The sequence below is a fragment of the Panthera leo genome, chromosome C2 (genome assembly GCF_018350215.1).
Source record: "Panthera leo isolate Ple1 chromosome C2, P.leo_Ple1_pat1.1, whole genome shotgun sequence".
In the NCBI taxonomy this organism is placed as follows: Eukaryota; Metazoa; Chordata; class Mammalia; order Carnivora; family Felidae; genus Panthera; species Panthera leo.
The window spans coordinates 132825809-132850060 of NC_056687.1; the positions used below are offsets into that span (position 1 = coordinate 132825809).

Below are 24252 nucleotides of genomic sequence, written 5' to 3' on the forward strand. Positions count from 1 at the left end.
CCAGTCCCTAGCCAAATTCTGGAACTGGTCAGCCTACCTACTCCATTTCCCATTTCCTTCCATCCCCACTTCCCTTCCGCTCTCTTTTGCTTCACATTGTGGGTTTTGGGATTGAAGTGATTTCTGTAGCATGAACTCTTAGTTTATTCATTCCTCATTCCACATTCTGATTCATTCCACATTCTGATGTGTGTTGAATGCTGTGTGAGGCCTGGCACCACGTGCAATGGAGAATTCTAAGAAAAGATGGAATTCATGGTCAGCAAGAGAGAAAAGACTGGGCTATTCTAAACGGCAGGAGGAAGCAGCTGCCCCAGAAGAGGCAAGAATAAAATCCTGTAATTATTCACAGTGAGGGAAGCAGGTTCAGTGGAGACAGTGAAGGATAGAGGGCCAAGAAAGGCTTTGCACACACGATGGCATCTAAGCCAAGGTTTAAATTAAGGGTGACATTTGGACATGAAGAAATAAGGATTTCAAGGGTAGAGATTGGGTGAGGGGATAATTTCTGACATGCTCACTCTGCCTTCCACACCAAAGTGCTGCTGACCTGTGTCCAGGCCCCTCTGGCTCCTTCCTCAGTGCTCTCTTGGCCCAGAAGGGAGCTTCACGGACATACTAATAAAAAGAAACCAGCCCCTGTCTTCTCTACCCACTCCTCAAGAACCCAAGGTTCCTTTTCATCTGTGACCTTCTGGAGCCGGTTCTCTACCCTGGTCACCCAGTCAGAGAAGGGAAGAGCTAGTGTCGAAAAGAGCAGTGGGATGGTACACCAGAAGCCTGGGATGTGAGGAGGGAAACTGAGGCCCAGAGAAAGAACTTTGATGCTGTATTCCCTTAACAGTGCTCAATGAGTAAATGAATTCATGTCTATGTCTATTTTTTGCTCCATGCCTTTGACTCCTCAAGGGCATGAGATGAGTCTCACCCATCTTGGTGTCCCCAGCACAGAGCCTAGCCCATTGTAGGTGTTCAATATATGGTAACTGAACTAGCTTTCTAGGGCTAGGGCAGTGGTGCTCAATGTATGGTCCCAGACCTATAGTGTCAGCATCAGCTGGGGACTTGTTGGAAATGTAAATTCTTGGGGCCTCATCCTAGACCTACTGAATCAGAAACTCTGGAGGCGGAGTCCAGTAATCTGTTTAACAAGCCCTCCAGGAGATTCTGATGCAGGTTAAAGTTTAAGAATGATTGTTATAGAATATTTGAGCTTAGAAGACTTGCTCTGGCTTTGGGACATCAAGAACTCAGATGCTTTTTCTCTGTAACAGACACTTCTTTATACTATTCTATTGCCACCCACCATCTTTACAAAAAAAAAAAAAAAAAAGGAAAGAAAGAAAAAAACACGAAAAAGAAAAATACCACAAAGATATCACCAATGACCAGGAAGAAATAAATCAGTAATGGCAGGTGGTTATCCTTCCTGAAAAAACAGAAACTTTGCCTGTAAAAAAATACATTCAATGATTTCAAAACAGACTTTTTATAGCATAGGAAGAGAGCAAAGAAAAATGTCAAAAAAAATTGAGCTGTGGTTTTATGTGAAAGTGCCACTCCTTTCAGACAAAACCACCTGCTCATCTTCCTTGTCAATCTCCTTTGTCATCCCAGATAATTCCGAGGAGCTGCCACCAGCTGATTCCTTCTGGAGTGAAGGATCCTGTAAAATTCATTATTTTCTTGATCATTGACAATGTTCTAGTACTTATGGGATGGGCAGAATTGACGGGATCCTCTTTCCAGCATATGCTTGTACCTGGCAGATAAGAACAACGAGGATGATTTACATATGCCCATAGAATATCAATTCCCAAGTAATCTTGGTCCTCACTGCGTGGTCAGTACTCTGCTGGCTTTGTATGGAATGGTTTTTTTCCTATCCTCATGGAACCCACAATCTAACAGGATGGTTTGATAAATGCACACAGAATGAATGACAGCCTTTAGATTAAGGCTTTTGAGTTAACAAAGTGTTCTCACAGATACAGTTTCTTTTTTTTTTTTTTTAACATTTTTAAAAAATGTTTTATTATTTATTTTCCAGAGTGAGAGAGACAGAGCACAAGCAAAGGAGGGGCAGAGAGAGAGGGAGACACAGAATCCGAAGCAGTCTCCAGGCTCTGAGCTGTCAGCACAGAGCCCAATGCAGGGCTTGAACTTGTGAACCTCGAGATCATGACCTGAGCCAAAGTTGGCCACTTAACCACCTGAGCCACTCAGGCACCCCTCACATTTGATCCTTACAACAGATCCTGGAAGTATCACATAGTGGCTATAGCAAGGTAAGTTCCAAACTTGGAGCTACAAAATGAGCTTGCGATAAATGAGAAGGGAATCTTCCTGACTTAATAATCACTCATTGGGTGGCTAAATAGTGGGTGGCTGTATTCTCAGGGAGGCAAGAGAGGATTGTAATTGTATCTAAGAGAGCATGGATCCAACCAGTTATATAAGCCATGATCTGAAAAAAAAAAAAAAAAGCTTCTAGATTGTATTTTTTTAACTGACTCCCACTAAACAGACTAGCTAGGTTAGCTGATGTGCTGTTTTCTCTGTAAGACATTCTGATGAATGCCCACATCTCACTAAAAACTTCTGGCTGGAAGTCCAGTCTGATGTATATCTCCTAATAACATTATAGACTTTCCTAGACTCAGTTGGGTTTGTTCCCAAACCTGTTTTATGCCAGTTGTGCCTTTTGTAATTATATACTTAAATAAAATACTATGTTAATCTGTGAAATAATGAGTGCAAAAAAAAAAAAATGATGAGTTCTTGTACTGATGAAAATTAGTTAGGTGCTGTGAAAAACTTGGCCAAGGTGCTTTTTATTAAAGTTACCATTGAATGATACGTAAATGAGACAACTTTGGGTTGAAATTGTAAAAATCTAGAAGTATTCTGCCCTCAGATTGCTTCATAGGGACCTTTATGTTCTTCCTCCACTTTAAAAAAACCTAAAAGGAAATTGTAGATGACTCCTTGTAGGTGGGCTTTATGCAAGGGAAATGAGGTAAATTTTAAAGAATCGGTCTTAGTCCTAGATCAAAAGATTGACATACAAAGGTGCGTTTAAATTTTGGAATAAAATGTTGAATGCATTCTTTTCTTATAATTCCCTCATTTTTTTCCAGTGAACTTTTCCCCTATTTACTTAAAAAAGTATTCTGCTAACACACTACACTTATCAATTTTATTACATAGGAGGGCTTGAACTGAACTATGTCTGCATGGAGCGCAACCGAAGAAGAGTCAAGTGTGCAAAAGAATAACAAGTCAATGGTGTTCTCCAGGGCTGTCCATTAGAGAGCGTAGACTCAGGTAATTGCCCCTTGGAGCTCTTTCCCATAGTTCCCCTTGGAGGGAATTATTGGATGAATTCATTATGGATTGATGTCACTGGCCATTGGGATTGTTGAACACACCCCATATTCTGATTTGCTCTTCACCAAGGAATCCTCTGTCTACAATCTGGCCATCCATGTACATCTCCTCCCGGAAGAGAATGTGTTGATTAGAGAAGGCTTGAGTCCTGCTTCCTAAAGTTAATGTTTTTCATCATAAATTAATGAATTATTAACATAGTGTTTAATTTATGGGAGACAACACCTACTGTCTCTTCCAATGCTTCTAGTGAAAACATACCTTGAGGACGATGGAAGTTATCCAACGGTATTAATGTATCTGCCAATATTTAAATGTTGGCAACAGCAATACCACCATGTGATCCAAATGAAATTATCATTTTATAATCCATGTGTTAGAATCTATGATGCAGAAAGATACCTTTTTTTTCTTTTTTAGTTTTGACACCTAACTTAGGGTCTGGGTCTCTGGATCAGCAAATGAGTTTATTTGCTATGGATTGAGGACCTACTATGCACAATTCACTGTCCCACATGACTCATATACATTCAAATAATCCTAATAATCTAGCAAGTAAGTTTTACTGTATTCATTTTATAGATGAAGAAACAGAAACTCAGAAAAGTCACTTAACCAACCCCAAGCATGCACAGCTAGGAAGAACTGATATGAGAGGTCAGTTTTCTCTTGCTTCAACATATATATATATATATATACACACATATATATGTGTGTGTGTGTGTGTGTGTGTGTGTGTGTGTGTGTATATATATATATATTTGTTTCATTTGGTAAACAATAACCACAAGTTAAGAATTCCAAATACTCCACATTATCAGGAAACAGTCTGAAAGAAGACAGGGTCAGCCATATGACCAAATAAGTGGGGCAGCATTGATGGGCTCTATGCTTGCACAGCCCCCTGAAATGCAAAGGTGCTAACATCAGGTAACACAGCATGCAGCTGCTCTGAGGAGAGTTAAACACTTTTTCTGTGATGCTTCAATAGCCAACACAATGAAAATTATTGATTGTTAGCTGTTTATCATGTGCCAGGTACTGTGCCAAGCATTTGAAATGCATTTAATCTTACAGCAAACCTAAGAAGATATCGAGGTGTGAAGTGTGAGCGAACTTACCCTAGGTCATGTAACTAGTAAGTTGAGGAGACCAGATTCAAATTCAGATTTAGCCCGGCTCCATAGTCCATGCCCTTAACCACCTTGAGAGTCAACCTCCCAGTTAGAGCAACCGTTTCTTGAGTGACTATTTTGTGCCTGGCATGAAGCTAAGCACTTCATATACGTAAACGCGTTGATGTATACAATTATATTTTATTAAGTAAGTGCAGGGAGTTCTATAGCACTTGGTACATCCCTGGTTATAACTGGTTCTTTATTGGTTAGAATAGGGTGATGGTGATACAAGGATTTGCACTTAACTCATGTTTTGTGTGACGTACCAAGTTTTAGAGACATGATGTGATATAAGGCAGAGATGTAGGGGTACCTGGGTGGCTCACTCAGTTGAGTGTCTGACTTTGGCTCAGGTCATGATCTCATGTTTTGTGAGTTTGAGCCCCGCTTCAGGCTCACCACTGTTAGCACAGAACCCTCCTGGGACCCTGCCTCCCCCTTTCTTTCTGCCCCTTCCCTGCTCACGCTCTCTCTCTCAAAAATAAATAAACATATTTTTAAAAAGGCAAAGGTGTAGTCTTGGTAGCAAGACTATTCTGTTACATCTTGACTTTTCCACTTTCTTGTCTAGTGGCCTTCCATAAACTATGTTATAAATTGTGTACAGCCTCAGTTTCCTCATCTGTAATAATGAAGATGATAGTATTTGCTCTGCAGAGTTCTTGTGGAAATAAAAAATGGTATTTGTAAGGACTTGGAACAAGATAAGAACTCAACAAAACAAGATTTTAAGTGTATGAATACATTGCCTGGCTCGTCAGGAGTATTTGAGAAATGGTAACCATTATGATTGACACCTATATTATAATTATTTGCTGGTTTTCTCCCCCCCTCAGCTGATCGGTTGATTCATTCAATAAATAGTTATTCAGCATCCACACTATGCAGGCACAGAACTAGGTTGGACATAAAAAAGTGTGATCTTGATATACATGGCTTTGGCCTTCAAGAGGTTTACATTCCAGTGGGGAAAATAGAAAAATGAGCAAATGTATTCGTGCATAAAATTGTGATAATTGCTGTAAGGAAACCCATGATGTGCTGGGAGACAAAAGGTGGGTAGAGTAAGGGGGCGGTCTGAGAAATCTCCCTTGAGGAGGTGACATTTAAACTGAGATCGGAAGTATGGGAAGAGCAGGACAAGTTTTCCAGGAAGAAGGAGGCCCGACAGGACTGAGGACTGGAGAAGTGGCCTATGTGGCTGCAAAATGAGGCCACTGGGAAAGAAAGAGGGATCAGGGACAGGCAGAGACTAGACTCTGTGGAGTTGTGCAGGTTGTGGTGAAGGGATTGGATTTTATTCGGTGGAAAGCCATTGGTGGGTATTAACAGGCGAGTGTCATGACTGAAATGGTATTTTGACAAGATCATTTTGGACATGTGGAGAACAGAGGGAGCAGGGCAGGAATACAGCAAGGCAACCAGTTAGGGAAGGCTATTTGTAGGGGTGTAGGTGAGGAAGGATGATGCCTTCGGGTAGGGTGTGCCAGCAGAAGTGGCAAGAAGGTCACAGCTTTTAGATATTATGTTGAGATTGTGTACAACTCAAGAGCAGGGACAGGCCCAGATTTAATTTGGGATCACATAGGTAGTGAGATGCTTACACGGTGGGTGTTCAACAAGTGTTTATGAAATCGGATGGTAGAAATTAGATATTCTATAATAAGACTGACTATGGTATCATAGAAGATTCCAGTATAACATAAATTTTAAGGGAATGGGCTCTGGAGTTGGGCAGGCTTCTCCACTTACTGGTTGTGTAACTTTGAGCTATATTTCTTCATCTGTAAAACGGAGCTATTCATTGATACAGGTGAAGACACATCATGTACTTAAAATGCTGTTCTTCATCTTAATATTCTTCCTCATTAAAATAAGCAAATTAACAAATGGGATAGTACCTCTTCTACTTTTAAGCAAATGTCACTGGACTATGGAAACCTCTACCAACCCTGGTCATTATCCAGATACAAACATCAAGTCATTTCCTCATATCCATCACTGTCTTCTCCTCAGCTTCTTTTTCTTTATTTTTTAATTTTTTAAATTAACTTGTTTGAATTTTATTTTTTAAATTAATTTATTTTTTAATTTTAACGTTTTAATTATTTATTTTTCATCACTTTTTTTATTTGTTATCAACCATGGAAGACCCATATATGAGTTATCTACTGCTGTGTAATAGATTAACTCAAAACGTAGTGGCTTAAAACAACAAACATTTATTATCTCAATAGTTTCTGGGGCTGAGAAATTAGGAAGCAGCTTTGCTAAGTGGTTCTGACTCAAGGTCTGTCATGAAGTTGCAGTCAAGATTTTGCTGGGACTGTAGTCATCTCAAGGCTTGACTGGGGCTGGAAGATCTGTTGCCAAGATGGTTCCCTCAGTTCCTCACCACATGGACCTCTCCCTAGGACTATCTGAGTGTCCACACAGCATATCACTGGGTTTCCTCCACTATGAATAATTCAAAAGAGGGCAAAAATGAAGCCATACACCTTGGATCCTGATCTTGGAAGTCACATAAATATCACTTCCAGCACAATCTATTAGTTAGTAGGAGTAAGCCATTAAGTCTAGCCCACACTTGAGGGAAGGGATTTAGGCTCCACTTTTTGAGAAGAGGAATGTTAAAGAATTTGTGGACAGGGGCACCTGGGTGGCTCAGTCGGTTGAGTGTCTGACTCTTGATTTTGGTTCAGGTCATGATCCCAGGGTTGTGGGATCGAGCCCTACACTGGGCTCCGTGCTGAGCGTGAAGCCTGCTTGAGATTCTCTCTCTCTCTCTCTCTCTCTCTCTCAAATAAATAAAATGAAAAAAATTAAAAAAAAGAATTTGTGGACATATTTTAACATCACCACAATCCATAAGATGCCTTAAATTTAAATCTTGATGAAATTTTCAAACACTCTCAGATCTGGCCTGGGCTGATCATTGGCCAAAGAGCCCACCTCTCCTTTTAATATCCTTCCTCCTGATACACACACATATTTTTTCATGACTTAATTCCTCTTTTCTTTTAATTAATTTTGTTGGCATAAAACAGGCAGTATATGCTACATGGCCTGCCCCCTCCCTGAATATCCTCAGATAATTTTATAATAAATTATAAAAATAAAATAAATTTATTTTTTAAGGAATGTAGCCACTGTTGACACTAAAGAAAGTAAATTATGAACACTATAAGGTATCATGGTAATGATAAGTACAGTTTACTGAGGGGTTTACTCTGGGCCAGGCATTTTATTAAACAATGTGTGTGTCATATCCTGTGTGAGATCTTCACGCCAATGCTGTGAGGTAGATGCAGTTACCAGATAGCCCCCCAAATCCTCAGCCAAATGAGGATAATGGTATGACTTCCCCACACTGATTGAAGCACAATTGGAAAGAAGCTAAAGAGAGATTTTTTAAATTGAAACCAACGGAACAGAGCAGATCCCAGAACTTGCCCCATGCATGGTTAGGAATGTTTTATACCAATAATGGAGCTGGCACTACAGATTGGGGAGAAAAGTATGGAACATGCAATATACTTACGGGAAAATTTTTTGGGGTTTGGTTCCTCCCTCACACAGAACACAATAGTGAATTCGAGGTAAACCAAAGAGTTGCGTGTGAAAAGGAAAATTTCAAAACTTTTAGAAGAAAATGTAGGAGAATACCTGTTTGATCTCCATACAGGAAACAGTTTTCTAAACAAAGAAAAATAGGCAAGGAAAGTGTTGTCAAACTTGGCCCTGTGAAAATTAAGAACTTGTGATTATCAAAAGAGGGCAGAACAATGTGAAATACAAGATATAATCTGGGAAAAGAAATTCACAAAACATAACTGACAAGGAATTCTATCCAGAAAAAAAAACGTACGTTGTGTAATATATATATAAGACATATGTTTTATAACACACGTTTAATACACACATATTTTAAAAATCAATGAAAAAGCAAAAACTCTATTAAAAAAATAGGCAAGAGGCACAGAAAGGTATTTAATAGAAAAGAAACCATGAATGTCCAATAAACAGGGAAACATGTTCAATCATTTATAATTAGGGAAATACAAATTAAAGAATGAGGTAACATTTTATAGCCCCCAAATTGATAAAACATTTTAAAAACATGTTGGTGAAGCCATGGGTTAACATGAAGTCTTATACACTGCTGGTGGGAGTATAAATTATTCCAACCACTTTTAGAAATAATCTGGCATTATTGGGGCGGCTGGGTGGCTCAGCTGGTTGAACGTCTGACTTCGGCTCAGGTCATGATCTCGCGGTTCGTGGGTTGAAACCCCACGTTGGGCTCTGTGCTGACAGCTCAGAACCTGGAGCCTGCTTTGGATTCTGTGTCTCCCTCTCTCTCTGCCCCTCCCCCACCCACGCTCTGCTCTCTCTCTCACAAACATGAAAAAAAATTTAAAAAAGAAATAATTTGGCATTATCTAGTAAAGCTGAACATGCACATAAAGTGTTCTGTAACCCAGAAATTCCTAGGAATGGGTGGATCCCTCCTCCTACTAACTCATACACGTGTGCAACTGAGGTAGGTTCAAATATGTCCACAGCAGCACTTCGATTGTAGTGAAAACAATAAAATACTATTTAAATGGCTAGCAATAGGAAAATGGATCATCTTTGCCATACTTGTGCAATGAATACCTTGCTACAATGAAAATTAATGAACTTTAGCTACGTACACAAGATGGATGCTTTTTTCCAACAAAATGTCAGTGAAAAACATCACGTTGTAGAAGAATATATGGACTATGATAACATACAAAGTGCAAAAACAGGCAAAACTGAACCATATAGTGTTAAGACGTGTGAAAATCTATTTTTAAAAAAGTGATGGGATGATATACACACAGCTTAGAGCAGTGCTTACGTTTGGGAAAAGGGAAGTCAGGAGAAAGACACGGAGGTGGGGCACAGAGGGGACTTGGGACTGATAACGTTCTCTTTCTTGAACAGAGTGGTCGATCCATGAAAGTTCATATTTAAAAAAAATTTTTAAGTATATTTATTTATTTTGAGAGAGAGAAAGACAGAGCACACAAGTGAGGGAGGGGCAGAGAGAGAGAGAATCCCAAGTAGGCTCTGCATTGTCAGTGTAGAGCCCGACATGGGGCTCAAACTCATGAACTGTGAGGTCATGACCTGAGCCAAAGTTAAGAGCCAGACACTTAACTGACTGAGCCACCCAGGTGCCCCAGTTCATACTATTATTACTAATACTTTATACATTTTTGTAAGTATTAAATAAGGAAGAAAAGTGGAGATCAGAAATGAGAAGATGACTGGAATGGATGGCTATGTATTAAATAACTCAAGGAAGTGATGATATCGTTTGGAGATACCAGTCTGTATTCTCTTTTACCTTCTCTATCAACCTTCCCTATTCCTCCCACCTCCCCACTTCCAAAAAAAGAAAACAAACAAACAAAACCATATAAATAACCCATAATTTGAATACAGTTATTTTAAAATTAAACAAAATAAAAAACTAACGAGTAAAACCAAGATACCAAAGATAATCCTAAAAGCTGAGGAGACTGTTCTGCCACAACATTAATTCCTCCCAGTCAGGTGCACCCTTTACTCTATGATATGAGCAGGAGGTGGTGATAATCTGGTGGAATGCTATTATACAGAAAGCCCCTTGGAATCAGGGTCTCAGAGAGCTGTTTTTAACCTTAAACATCAATGCTTTTGTCCTGAATAATCTAGAATGCCTGACTACGTAGGCTGCAATCTGTCCATGTATGCATGCATCCATCCATCCTTCATCTGTCCTCCAGCATTGAGTTGCTCCTTCATGCCTGGGCTAAGGAGCTCCTGGAGAGGATGTGAACAGGAGTTAGAGGTAATCGCACTGCGGGATGACAGTGTGAGGTTGGAATCAGGTCTTGGGCAGACTTGGAGGCACGAGGTCACAAGGGGGTTGCTCTGCTTGCCTGAGAGGGCTTCATAGCAGACAAGATGACTCTGTGTCTTGATATGTCCTGATGCGCCTTGAAGATCAGAGGAAAAGCTTTCAGACATGTGGTCTTCAAACTTTTTGTTTGTTTTGCTATGAACTTGTTAGAGAAAATATGAAAAGCTATGTATAGTTCATAATTTTCATTTACATTTTGTTATGAGTTTAAGTAGTTGTAAAGAGTGCAAGTGTCTGCTTATTATGAATACCAACATTTTATTATTTATTTTTTTTAAGTTTATTTAGTTATTTTGAAAGAGAGATTGAGTGTGAGTGGTGGAGAGAGAGGGAGAAAGAGAATCCCAAGTAGGTTCCCCACTGTCAGCTTGGAGCCTGACGTGGGACTTGGTCCCATGAACTGTGAGATCATGACCTGAGCCAAAATCAACAGTTGGATGCTCGACCAGCTAAGCTACCCAGGCACCCCTAAATGCTGATATTTTAAAACAAACCTTTTGCACAGTTCAAAAACTGTTTCCAATGGAATCTATATTCTATGGTAATTTGATATATAATCATGTGATAAAAATACACAAGGGCAAACTCTTCATAAAGTATTGACATTTAAAACAAGACTTTTATATGATTTTTAAAAATGCTTCCAATGGAACCTATATACCATGGTGATTTGACATCAGCATCATTTTAGAAATAGAAGAACAGGTTCTTAAACGTTGCATCATTCTTTCTTCTCTTTGATTCCTATTTCCCTTCCTTTACCTCATAAAACTTTATCCTTATGAAACATAATTTGTGTCATCTTTTTCTATAACAAAATAATATATATAAACTCAGAGCCTATAAGTCTCTAAGTGTTAACACATTTCTTCTGGGTTGAGTCATACAGTCATCACTGGTATACAAATTATGAAAACAACATAAATGTGTTTGGGTAATTATTATTTTTAAACAAAATGTTTATTGGAAACAGATCTTTTCATAAGAGATATTTTCTTTATTTACATTGCTCTGCTTTTTAAAACAAATTGATATTTCCATGTTGACTATTAATAAAATTGCCAAAATGGAATAGGTTTCAGCATCAGTACTCATTCTATTGTTTCATTTTTTATTTTTATTTTTTTAATTTAAAAAAATTTTTATTTATATTAGAGAGAGAGAGAGACAGATGGAGAGCGAGTGGGGGAAGGGCAGAGAGAGAGGAGGAGACAGAATCCAAAACAGGCCGTAGGCTCTGAGCTGTCAGCCCAGAGCCTGTTGTGCGGCTCGAACTCACGAGCTGTGAGATCATGACCTGAGCAAAAGTCGGACAGTCAACTGACTGAGCCACCCAGGCACCCCAATTTTTTTTTGTTTTTTAAAAGATGTAAATGCTGAGATATTTTGTTCATATTTAAGCAGCGGGATTGGAAGTTTTGTTATAGAAATGTCATTTTAATTCTTTGAATTTTTTTGAGTTAAACGTTCAAAATCACTTAGTGGTTGTTTTTTCCTCAAAATTTATTTTTGTATTAATGTATTTATCTTGAGAGAGAGAGAGAGAGAGCGGGTGTGTGTGTGCGTGTGTGTGTGTGTGCGCCCGCGCACAAGTGCGGGAGGGACAGAGAGAGAGAGAGAGAGAGAGAGAGAGAGAGAATCCCAAGCAGACTCCCTGCGGGCTGTCAGTGCAGAGCCTGATCAGGGGCTCAAACTCACAAACCTTGAGATCATGACCTGAACTAAAAGGAAGAGTCGGACACTTAATCCATGGAGCCACCCAGGTGCCCCTCAAGATTATTTTAAAAGAACACTCAGTGGATAATTGACATCTCCTTCAACTTTGTTGCAAGCAAGGAATCAATACTCTTTGACTTGTGAAAATGTTTGTAACCATTTATTAGAGTGAGTCAGTTTCTCAGTCATAACATCGATGTTTCACATTGTTGCTTTACCAGGGAACCTGGTGGGTTTTGTACGGAGGCAATGTATTCTCTAAGATGTGAGATGGAAGGAAGAGGGCCTTTGCTCTGTAAGGTGGAAAGATGTCCATTTCACAAGAGGAACGTACAACTTTGACCTCATTTTTTCTTAGGTAGATTTGAGAAAAGAGGAAAAACAGGCTTTGAGGATCTGAAAATTGACTCCCGTAAGAACTCAAGACTCACATGGAAAGTTGTCCAGATTCTTGCTATTGGAATGTGGTCTGTGGACAGGCAGCATCAGCATCACCTGGGAGCTGGGTAGAAATGCAGACTCTTGGGCCTACTCCAGACCTACGGAATCAGAATCTGCATTTGATGGAATCTCAGGGTGATTTGCAAGCACATTCAAGTCTGAGAAACACTGAGCTGGACCACCGCCACTCCCCTCCCGGAAGAACGTGGCTTCGCAGCCTGGAATCTGTCCGTGTTCCCCGCGTGGGCTCCTTCCTAGGGTAGGCTATCATTTAAATACCTCTTCAGCGTCTGCTGCTAATGCTCCTGGCTTCCGTTCTCTACGAAGTCTGCTGGTTGGGTTTCTAGCAGCCTATGGGACTGGCTGAGCTGGGCTTTCTGATTACAAATAATTTGAAAAGCTGCTTATGTAAGACTAGATGGCCCCTAAGGGACCCTTGGTAAGTGTTGGTTGATAGCTCTTACTTCCTTCTCGCTAATGGTCAGATTTGGGTAGGTCTGTTTTCCTCCCTGAGTTTCATTCCAGCCTGTGATTTTGAATCACTTGATGTTAAGATTGGCAAGACCCGCCTGTGTCACGGAGAGATTTCCTCCCATCATCCCTGTGAACACTGTCATTAGGGGAGCTGCAAATAGAATAGCTTTTTTTTTCCTTTTTTTTTTTTTTTTTTTTTTTTTTACGGAAAATAAAAGCCCATTCAAATCGAGGGTCAAAAGCTACTGGCTCTAACAAGAAGAAAATGGCTGTGGTTGTATTTTTGAAATGTTTTCGCCTTTCTCTGTATTTTTTGCTGGGTTGACAGTTGTGCTATCTGAGCTTGGCCTAGCCCTCCACCCTCCCTTCTGGCCCCACATTCACTCTCCATGTGTGTGGGATTCCAGATCTCTAAACAAGGGCCCCTGGCACCAAAGCTTCCCTCTTGGGCACAAACACCCTAGTGGCAGTGGTGTTTGGGAGCAGAAGTCCGTGGGAAGGAGCATTTCCCCGACATCATTCTCACTTTGCCTCCACAGCAGAAAAGCCCACAGTGTGCTGGACAGAGCAAGGACTGCCCAGAGTTCAAAATCTGCTCCATCACTCATTAGCTGAGGGATGCAGACAAGTTACCTAAGCTCTGTGAACTTCTATGTCTCTATCTCTAAGATGGCCAGCAGCTCAAAGGGCCACAAGGGAATTAAATGAGGCCTAGCACATAAGTAGCTGAATGGATGTATATAACAGATGTTGCTCCTCCTTCCAAAACAAATGGACAGTGCTTCTTAAAAATCATTGCTTCATAAAATCATGGGATTCTAACCCAGAGCAAGTTCTTAAAAATCATCTCATTCACTCGTGAAGATACTGGCGGAAAAATAATCTGCACCGACGAGCCAAATTTCAGATTTTACAATAGCACTTATATGCCAATAATACTTTAAGATGATGGTGGCCAAGAAGACACACGTTTCTCTACTGCTGATCAACCACAGATCAGTGTTATAGGTTATGAGAGCTAAGTCAGAACATGAATAGACAAGAGAGATCACACAGTAGAGCAGAAGCACAGCACTGAGAGTCCTCAAATGCATTTTTTTTTCCTGCTTTGCACAGCATTTTGTATAGTGAAATTATATACCCTTATTAGCAGTTTCCAAAGTGTGGTCCCTAATCAGCAGCAGCAGCAGCAGGAGCAGCAGCAGCAGCAGCAGCAGCAGCAGCAGCAGCTGGGAAATTGTTAGAAATGCGAATACTCCAGCTCGGGCCCAGGCTTACTGAATCAAAAATCCTGGGGGTGGGACCAGCAGTGTTTTAACCGAGTTTACATGTGATTCCCATGCACACTAGAGGTCAGGAATTACTGGTTTATATTATGACAGCTTACAACCATCTTTTCCAATGCAAAGTAAAATGATATCATAAATGTCTTAGCATTTTAATTTCCTCACCTCCTTGACATATACTGTGAAAATTCCAGATACTACTGTCTGCTGATTCTTGCAGAGATATGCATGAACACAGTCACCAGATATAACTTTCTCCACCGTCCTGGGTGGGATTTATTTAATCATGAAGTAATAATAAGGAGAATGATCTTTTTAAAAAAATTTTTTTTTAACATTTATTCATTTTTGAGAGCCAGAGAGCGCGAGTAGGGGAGGAGAGGAGAGAGAGGGAGACACAGAATCAGAAGCAGGCTCCAGGCTCTGAACTGTCAGCACAGAGCCCGACACGGGGCTCGAACTCACAGACTGTGTGTGATCGTGACCTGAGCCGAAGTCGGACACTTAACCGACTGAGCCACGCGCCCCTTTAAGGAGAATGATCTTGAAAACCAAGCAAATGAATTTTATCTCACTTCTGTTCTCTAGAAATACCTTTCTTCTAGAGTTACAATATATTTATAAGTTTATTACAAATTATACAGACCACTAGGTTTTCATTTCCACGCTTTAGCAATCCCATCTAAAGACGCAATTGCAATGAAGCCCTGTGTTGTCTGGAACGTGGCAACGTCTGTGATGATTTTATGGTGTCCCACAGGCAGAGGCTCTGGGCCCCTCTGAGGGGTGTCATCGCTCAGTCCCACCTTCTGCTTCCTCTGATTTACTGCTTCATGGTTAAAAGTCAAGGAGAAAGTCAGATGTTAAAAGCCTGTACCACATTCTGCCTCTCATTCATATTCCCTTATCATTGGCTATTTATGAGTCTGCCACAATCCCCCAGATTAGGGATCCTTCAAGGGCAACTGTCATCTGTTTAATTCCCCTTCTACAAGGTAGGCATGAAGTAGACATTCATGAACATAAGTGAAACAGAAGCCCAGCGAGGCCGAGAGGCTTACTGAAGGCTGTGGGTGCCCACGGCTGCTCCTTATTGCTCCCTTTGTTGCACCATTTCTGTTTATTGTGTGGGCTTTATTACTTACTTTATTTCCATGTGGAATTCTCTAGAGACTTTGTAAGTGATTGACTGCGTTCATCCCCAAAACTGCGGATACCGGGCTTTGTAAATATGGTGGAAGACAGGAGATCCGCAGCTAAAAGCTTCCTAATGAGGACAACTCGAACATGTTATTTTCAACATTCAACTCCCAAGTTTGAATAATTCATGAAAAAAAAATCTGTTGAACTAGAAGTGACTGGGCTATTTTAATGAAAGTAGAGACTTGAAATGTTTCAGAGCTGGAGATTATGTGAGGGAAGTGCAGGCAGGGAGAAGTGACCAGCCCAGCACAGGGTGAGCTCAGGTCTTCTCTGACCAGGACTCCCATTGTCCAAGGTCACACCAGCCACGGTGGTGGTCAAGCCCAAACCAGAACCAAGACTTGGAGATGCACGTGCTCAGCTGTCTCCACTGAGACACACAGCTGGCCACAGACACCAAAGGGGGTCCGGCCCAAGGTCCTTCTCTCTTGCATTGCGGGGCCACAGAAGACACAGCAGATTGTATTTCCTTTTCGGTCTTCAGTGTAGCTCAGTTGATCTCAGCTGGCTGTACTTTAGAACCCCTTGGGGAGCGTTTACAAAATCTGGATGCCCAGAACCCACCCCAAACCAATTAACTAAGTCTCTTGGGGTGGGACCCACGCCTCAGTCTTTTTAAATCTCCCTAGGCGATCTCAACCTGCAGCCGAGTCTGAGAAACATCAAGTCTAGCCCGTCTCAGTCTTGTTTCTCCTATTCCCTTAAATGCCAGCAGATCTCTCTTGTTACTTCTGTTTTCTTTTGCTAATCCTCAGGTTTTAACGCTGTAATCACACAGTTTACGTTATGGGTGCCGCCATTCCAAGCCATTTAAGACAACTGCAAAAACCCAGCCCTGTAGTCTTCTCCTTATCTACTTGTCTCTCTGTTGGCTTGGTTTCTGTGTCCCTCCTCCTGGCCTCCACAGGGTCACTCCGCCAGGGCCTCACTCTCCCTCCAGGAGCTGCCATTTGTAGCCCTTCTCTGCACCTCCCCTCAACACCTCCTCCTTCTGAGCTTCTGCGGATGGCAGCTGGGGGGCTGGACTAGAGGGACTGGAGGCCCCCCGCTGGACGAATCTTCAGGGAGGGCTGCTCCTGTGGTGATTGGTCCCAGAGGGAACAATTCTTGCAACAGCTCTTCTCTTCTTGCAGGCTAAGTGTGTGGGTGTGCAGCAGGCATTTGCTAGGGAACGTCGGCAAAAAATAAAACTTTTCAAGCTTCAATTCTGCAGACAGATTGAGAGGCCCCCCAACAGTTCAGAATTGCCGAATCTGGCTCCATCCACCCACTTAAGCCCCAGGAAGTGGTAGGTCGAGTTAGATGTGTTTGGATTTTGTTAACAGTGGCCTAGCTTATGGGAGTTTAAATCAGAAGGGTGATACTTTAAGATAAACCAGTAACAAGTAATTATTGGACACTCACTGCATGTAGGGCACTGTGCTAGACATTGATAAAACCATGTGGGAGGTCACCACTGATAAAGGTGCTTTATGAACAATAGAAGGGAAGGAATAGAGGTTTGGGGCAGGCTGTGGTCAGTCTGAAGTTCAAGAAGAGCAGAGGGCTAAAATTCAGTCCCAAGGCAAGGATAAGAAGGAAATAAAAAGAGCCATAAAAGGGGGAGGAGGCGGGGTGAGTAACACTGTGTGTTTAACTTCCTAGGATTTAAAGTCCTGGAATTATTTGCCTAGCCCATGCTCAACAACCATACTGCGGTCTCCATATTGTTTTAATCTCGCCATTTTGACCCTCAGGACATTCAGACCCCTCAGAGAGCTTAGCAAACAGTATCTCAAGATAGCTGCAGCTTCTGTCTCAATCTGTCTCCCCTGTGTGTGTCTCTTTTTGTCATTTTCTGACTCCTACACTTTATCTCCCTTGCTATGTCTTAGATACATAGCATTTTTTCATGGATAAGTAAAGAAATAAATCTAAGCTCTCAGCCTATTACCAAGTAATAATGAATATTCCTGATGGAAATAACCACCACAAAATAAGAGTAACAACAGCTAAAACTACATACCCGGAAAAAAATGGCCTGAAGAATCCAACCTTGACCAAAATGTAGACACCCAAATCTGACTGGGGAAAAATTGGATTTAGTAGAAATAATGGCCACAAAATGAAAGGCAGATGTTATAATTGGGAAAATTTGACATGGATGAAAACCTGAATCAGATTTCATTGTAACATTTAAACAGAAAAAGAATTAATGCTGATGAAAATAATTCCCATAAACTATAATGAAAGTGGTAAAACTGGAAACGAATTGTGCTTAGGGAATCAATGAATTTTATTACTTAATGACATTTGTTCTGGGAATCTTCATGCACAGTTGGTGGGAACATAAATTGGTGCAGCCACTATGGAAAACAATGTGAGGTCCCTCAAAAAATTAAAAATAGAAATACCATATGATCCTGTAATTTTACTTCTCAATATTCACCTGAAGAAAACAAAAAAACTAATTCAGAAAGACACATGCACCCCTATGTTTATTGCAGCATTATTTACAATAGCCAAGATAGGGAAACAAGCCCTATGAATGAATAAAGATGTCATGTATACATATATACAATGGAATATTACTCAGACATAAAAAAAGAAAAGAAATCTTGCCCTTTGTGACAACCTGGATGAACCTAGAGGATATTATGCTGAGTGAAATAAGTGAGACAGAGAAAGACAAATACCATATGGTTACACTTATATGTGGAATTTAAAAAACAAAGCAAATGAACAAACAAAAAATCAGAAACAGAATCATAAATAGAGAGACCAAACTGGTAGTTGCCAGCAAAGGAAGAGGTTGGAGAGTAGGTTGAGGAGATTAAGGAGATTAAGAGGCACACATTTATAAAATAAATAAGTCACAAGAATGAAAAGTACAGCATAGGGAATATAGTCAATAATATTGTAATAACATTGTATGGTGACCGATGATAACTACACTTACTATGGTGAGCACTGCATAATGTATCTAATTGTCAATCACTATGTCGTACATGTGAAACGAATATGATACTGTATGCCAACTATACTTCAGTAAAGAAAACACTTATTCTAGGGGCACCTGGGGGGCTCTGTCTAAGCCTCAGACCCTTGATTTTGGCTCAGGTCATGATCTTGCGGTTGTGAGATCAAGTCCCAAATTGATCTCCAAGCTGGGCATGGAGCCTGCTTAAGATTCTCTTTCCCCAACTCGCTCTGCCCCTCCCCTGCTTGGTCATTCTCTCTCTCTTTCAAAAACAAACAAACAAAACACTTATTGTAGAAATTACTTTCTTGATAGAAATCTATCAATGTTGGCATAATTTTGATTAAAACATTTATGGCCAAACTTCCATTGGGGTAACATTACAGTCAAAAATTACCATGACTCCACAGAGGCTGCCTCCTGAAGAGGCAGCTGGGTGGAAGCTAAATCACAACTCCAGGGTAAAGACCTGGGAATCTGTATTTCTAAAACAATATGCTCCCTTTTGAATCTTAATTTAAACAATTTAAAAATGTTTTTGGGGCAGCTCACCTGGGTGGCTCAGTTGGTTAAGCATCTGACTTTGGCTCAGGTCATGATCTTGCAGTCCGTGAGTTCAAGCCCCATGTCGGGCTCTGTGCTGATAGCTCAGGGCTTGGAGCCGGCTTTGGATTCTGTGTCTCCCTCTCTCTCTGCCCCTCCCGCACTCATGCTCTGTCTCACTCTCTCTCTCTCAAAAAAAAAAAAAAAAAAAAAAAAAACTTAAAAAAAAATTAAGATGTTTTTGGGGCAACTAGGAAAGTTTAAGCAAGGACAGGATATTAGATAATATTAAGCAATTATTATTATTTTTTAGGTATAATAATGATGTTACAATCATGTTTTTGAGAAGTCCTATTATGGACTGAATTGTGTTCCCCCAAAATTTAAATGTTGAAGCCCTACCCCCCAAAGGGATATATTTGGAGACAGGGCCTTTAAAGAAATAATTAAGATTAAATGAGATCATAAGGGTGGAGCTCTAATGCAGTAGGCCTGGTGTCCTTATAAGAAGAGGAAGAGATACCATGAGTGCATGGGCACAGAGAAAAGGCCATGTGGGGTTACAGAGAGAAGGTGGCCATCTGTAAGCCAAGAAGAGAGGCCTCAGGAGAAACCAAACCTGCTGATGCCTTGATCTTGGACTTATAGATTCCAGAACTGTTAGAAAATAAATTTCTGTTGTTTAAGTCACTGAATCTATGGTATTTTGTTATGGCAGGTCTAGCAAACTGAGACTAGTCTTTACATAGTAGAGATACCTACTGAATTATTTATATGTAGAACAATATGATGTCTGAGATTTGCTGTAAAATACTCTGGGGAAAAATGCTTCGGAAATAAAAATTTAGAGTAATAGATGAAACAAGACTGGCTAAGAATTGACAATTATTGGAGCTGGGTAACAGGTACACAGAGGTTCATTACACTATTCTCTTCTATTGTAGAGTGCTTTTGAGAATATCCAAATAAGTTGAAAAAATTGACAGTGACAATTGTAAGGTGATTTTGATACATATCTAAAGTAGGTAATTACTGAGAAAGGGTTTTCCAAAATCTGGTGTTCTAACCCGGGCTGAAATAAATGTGTTATTAACATATACTTATAAATAAGAATTTAACTGAATTCAATAAGGTGGTAGGGAAAGGAATCAAAATGCCAAACACAAGCACTGGAGCTGCGGGCAAGGGACAGCAGGCAGGGAAGAAGGAATCAGTATTTACCAAGCGCCTAATGTGTACAAGATGCTTTGTAAACATTATCTTTGGATGCTCACACAGGTCTACAAAGTAGACTTTTTAAAGTTTTAATTTTTTAAAAAAGTTTTAATATGAAGAAACTATGGCCCAGAGAATGTGAATGAATTCCCAAGACCCCTCACTAGGAGATGGCTGAGCTGGGATTTTATTCCCACCTGACTGCCTCCAAAGCTTGCATTCTTTCCCCTACCCATCACCTCCTCTCTAGATATTACCAAATGCCAGGCCACAAAGGGCAGAGAAATTTTGAGGAGAATGGGATCATAGAGGGATGGGGCCAATAGGGACTGACAAAGGACCGTAAAGGGCTTGAGCTTGGATGGAAGTCCTGGAGGTACAGCAAAGGACAGGAGAGCATCTGAGGGGTGGGGAGGGATGGCAAGACGCAAATGCAGAAACTTGGTGGCGGATAGAGAATGAGATGCCACCGTGGGCTCTTGGCTCCTGGGGAGACGTGGTGAGGGCAGGATTGGGTTATGGGCAGTGAAATTGAAAGAAGAGGTGTCCCAGGACTTGGACCTGGATATAGTTGGTTAAAATAACAGATTTCAAATCTAGGTGGGAAAATGATGCCTCCATCAACAGATGAGGAAAGCCAGGAGGAACTTCTTTCAGGTGGGGAGGGGAGAAAGAAAGAAATACAGGTTAAACGTGTAGAATTGGAGATGATAGTGGAACATCCTAATGGAGAAGCCCAGATGGCAGTTGGGTTGACAGAATTTTAGATTTGAAAAATCATCTGGTCTACCCCTTCGTTCAAGAGTATGAATCCAAGAAGTAACCAGTGAGTCCTCAAATCTAGCTTACACTGTGATACAAAATGTGATAGTCATTTTATTCTTGTCTGCTTACCATGTTCCAGGTACTGTTCTAGGCATTGGAGATGCCTAGCGGTAGATAGATTGCCTGAATTATTATAAAGGCCTTTTCATTGGTCTTCTTGCTTCCACCCTGGCATCTCCTTCATTTTCTCTCAGCCAGTAGCCATTATAGTTTCTTTGTTACACATATAGTCTATGTACATGGACTAAAAATGTAAACGGAACCCACTAGACTGTGCTGTGAAACGTACACCCCATAGGGCTATATGTGGCAGCCCCAGGAAAGGGATCCTGTTAAAAGACAGATCACATTACCCCTCTGCACAAAATGCTCTAGAAACTCTTCTCTACTCCCCAAACAGGTAAGCCATACACTAGCCTCAGAACCTTGGTGCTCGTGCTTCCCTCTACCTAGAGAAAGCTCTTCTGCCAGATATCCATCCAGATCTCCTTCGAGGCTTTACTCAAATGTCACCATTTCCTTGAGGCCTTCCTTGGCCACCTATTTTAAATTGCAACTATTTCCATCTTCCTCCACTACATTCCTATTCTCCTATACCTGGCTGTCGCTCATGCTCATGCTCTTGCTTTTTTTTTTTTTTTTTTTTTGCCTACTTGTTTTTTCCTAACACACTATTTATGTTAACTTTAAGTTGTCTGTCCACCTTCATTGGAATAGAAGCTAGACAGTGGCAGGGCCTTTTGTCCCATTTGTTCACTGTTCAAATCCCAAGAATTCATAACGGTGCCTGGCACATAGGAAGTGCTCAACGAATGAATGAATTCATCGTTTCATGACTGAAGTACGCATGAGAGCGTAACTGATTGAATAAAGACATAGGCTGAGTGCTGAGGGATGACAATGCGGTGCCAATTCAAGCTACCTGAGAATGTCAGTGTAAGTTTCACAGAAGAGGTGACACTTGATCTGGGACTTGAAAGAGAGGGAGGTGGGTCGAGGCAGGTGTGGTAGGCGGAATAATGGCCCCCAAAGATAACCAGGTCCTTTTTCCTGGAGTCTGCGAACATTACCTTTATATGACAGAAGAGACCTGCAGGTGTGATTAAGTATCTCGAGGTGGGAGAGATTGTCCGATATTATCCCGGTGGACCCCCAAATGCAATCACAAATACCCTTATAAGAGGGCGACAAAGGTAGGTGTAACAGCAGCAGAAGTGAAGGTGACAATGAAGCAAGATACGTACTTTGCTGCTGGCTTTGAAGACGAAGGAAGGAACTTGGAGCCAAGGAATGCAAAGAATGTAGTTCTAGAGGCTGGAAAAGACAGTTGGATTCTTCCCCAAAGCTTTCAGGGAGCATGGCTCTGCTGACACCTGCATTTCGACTTGGGTGAACTGAAGTTTGGACTTTGGACCTCCAGGACTGTGAGGAAATAAATGTGTGTTGTTTTAAGGCACATGGTTTGTGGTAATTTGTTACAGCAGCCATAGGAAGCTAATACAGCAGGTAAGGGCATCCTAGAAAGAGCGAGTCGTATGTACAAATCATGAAAGTGGCAGCACATTGAAGAATCCCCTGAGAAGCCGAATGGATCTGTGTTCAGCAATAGGGAATGGAGAAAGATGGGGCTGGGCAGGTAGCGGGGGCTAGATTGCAAAGGGCCTGGCAGGTCAGGTCAAAGAGTTGAGTGTGTTCCACTGGCATATACTGTGCTGTGTTGCCCAGATCCCCTTTCAGGACCGGTGGGCTTAAGCTTCATGGAGTGCTGCTAGCAGATGGCCCTGTGTCTCAGTTCTCTTGCACTCTTTCCTGAAGGCAGCCGCCTTGCCTGAACTCGCGCAGCTTCCTGGAGCAGCCTACATCTGATGACTGGTCTACATAGGAGTAGAAAGAGGCTGCCCATCTTACCCCACTTCAGGAGAACTCTGAAGGGCCGTCCCAGTATCGAAAGTCCCCCTTGGGATTAGTTGCAGCTCTGCTGTGATGACTTCTCCATGTGCCCAGTCCTGCCTCCTTTCCTCCTGGCCACAGGTGTTCATGTCAAGAGCTCTGCTGAGTAAACATCGGACCTGCTGGTCTCTGTCTCGTCCTGCTTCCCTGGGAACTCAGTCTGCCAATGTGAGCTAACAAGTCTTTAAGCAAGAGAGCGAAAAGTAAGACTGCCTTGGGTGGTGGTGGTGATAACTCAGATCAGTGTGAGGATGGGCTAGGTTGTGGAGAGATTGGAGGATGGATCGGTTAGGAAAATGGGGCAAAACTACAAGTGAGAGAAAATAAAGTCCCCTAGACAAGGGTAGAGGCAAAAGAAACTCTATGTGTGGTCACCAGCTTTTCCATAAACAACCTCATGGAGAGAAGGTCATCATTCTCAGCGAAGCCTTGTTCACTGCATGGACTAAAAAGAAGTCCTTCCTCACGATGGCCCAATCATTGCATTTTGTCCATCATTTCTAGTCTGGTTTTGTAGAACAGTCAACTTTTTTTCTTTCTTTTTTTTTTTTTAATGTTTATTTATTTTTGAGAGACAGAGTGCGAGTGTGGGAAGGGCAGAGAGAGAGGGAGACACAGAATCCGAAGCAGGCTCCAGGCGCTGAGCTGTCAGCACAGAGCCCGACGTGGGGCTCGAACTCATGAACCGCAAGATCACGACCTGAGCCGAGGTCGGCGCTTGACTGACTGAGCCACCACCCAGGTGCCCCTAGAACAGTCAACTTTCTTACCAAAAATATGTTCTCTGTTTCTCTGGTGAAAAATCCACTTAGGGAAATAGATTTGACCAACCATTCTTCTTAGAACAGAAGCCTACCAAATGGTGAAGCCTCCACTAGGAAGTGTTCTTTCAACTTTTTCTTGAATACCTCCAGTATCAGGGAGCTCATCTTTTTGCAAGGCAATGTATTCTCACTCTTAGCAGAATCCTTATATCAAATCTGACACTGCCCATAGCTTTTCACTTTGTTAGTTCTAAGTGAGGCATGATCATCAGCATGGAACTAAGTTTCGTAGCCCTGGTTTTAGAGTCAGACAGAACTGGGCTTAAATCCAGAGTGTGTTCCCAACAGTGTCCTCAGTCCACTTATCTCACCT

At 41.4% G+C, this 24252-nt stretch overlaps 1 long non-coding RNA gene across 4 annotated transcripts in view; it reads left to right on the forward strand.

Moving 5' to 3' along the window:
- Nucleotides 1–2172: 2172 nt before the first annotated feature.
- Nucleotides 2173–24252, forward strand: part of LOC122198693 — a 38292-nt gene continuing 16212 nt past the window's right edge. For all 4 annotated transcript variants that reach the window (XR_006193099.1, XR_006193100.1, XR_006193101.1 and 1 more), the window contains exons 1-3: nt 2173–2288; nt 3211–3327; nt 12582–12919. This is a non-coding gene — a long non-coding RNA (uncharacterized LOC122198693). The remainder of the gene's footprint in view (nt 2289–3210; nt 3328–12581; nt 12920–24252) is intronic.